The sequence below is a fragment of the Nycticebus coucang genome, chromosome 10 (assembly GCF_027406575.1).
Source record: "Nycticebus coucang isolate mNycCou1 chromosome 10, mNycCou1.pri, whole genome shotgun sequence".
In the NCBI taxonomy this organism is placed as follows: Eukaryota; Metazoa; Chordata; class Mammalia; order Primates; family Lorisidae; genus Nycticebus; species Nycticebus coucang.
In genome coordinates, this window is record NC_069789.1 from 87,903,649 (window position 1) to 87,904,511 (window position 863).

An 863-nucleotide genomic window follows, 5' to 3' on the forward strand; every position below is an offset into this window, starting at 1 on the left:
CCTTACCATATACAAAGCATGGTAAAATAACAACTATTGCAGTATACTAAATAATACTGCTGAAATATCAATTAACTTTTTGCCTTCATTTTCAAAAAGTCAACAAGTTTTATGGGATATGTTGAAACAAACAAACAAAAAGTTCTCAATTCTTCTACCCGTCATTTCTCTGTCTCCAAAAGCAACTACTTTCAACGTTAGATGATTTTCTTCATATGTCCCTCCATACTCTAAATAACATGCTTGTAGTACCATTTCATGTGGTAGACATTTGCTATTGCCTTTCCTCACCCCACCATGATTAAACACATATGTACAAGTGGTTCTCATTCTTAACACAATATAACGATGTAAATTTTGTCACAGAAATACATATTGCTTGTATTATTATGATAACATATTCTTGTAGAACAGAGCAATGTGGTCAATTTATGATCTTTTCTTTTTTTGCAAAAAGGTTTGCTATCCATGGACTTAATGATTTTCATGTGTAGTGCTCTCTTCAGCAGCACATATACTAACATTGGAATGACACAGAGAAGATTAACATGGCCCCTGTGCAAGGATGACACACTAATTCATAAAGTGTTCCGTATTTTTAGGAAAAATTAGCTGAGCATTGTAGTAGGTGCCAGTAGTCCCAGCTACTTCAGGGGAGGCTGAAGCATTATTGAGGACACTGCAATAGTTATTATTTTGTTCACCACGCCTTGTTTATGGTAAGAACTCTTTTTTTTTTTTTTTTAATTTTTCTGAGACACAGTCTCACTTTGTCAGCCTTGGTAGAGTGCTGTGGCATCATAGCTCACGGCAACCTCAGAGGTTCAAAAGGATAGCTTGAACCCAGGAATTTGAAGTTGCTA

At 35.5% G+C, this 863-nt stretch overlaps 1 non-coding gene across 1 annotated transcript; it reads left to right on the plus strand.

Annotated features, from left to right (window-relative positions):
- Positions 1–493: 493 nt before the first annotated feature.
- LOC128597857 (U6 spliceosomal RNA) lies at positions 494–600 on the plus strand. The gene has a single exon (XR_008383411.1). It is a non-coding gene; the product is annotated as a U6 spliceosomal RNA (small nuclear RNA).
- Positions 601–863: the final 263 nt, after the last annotated feature.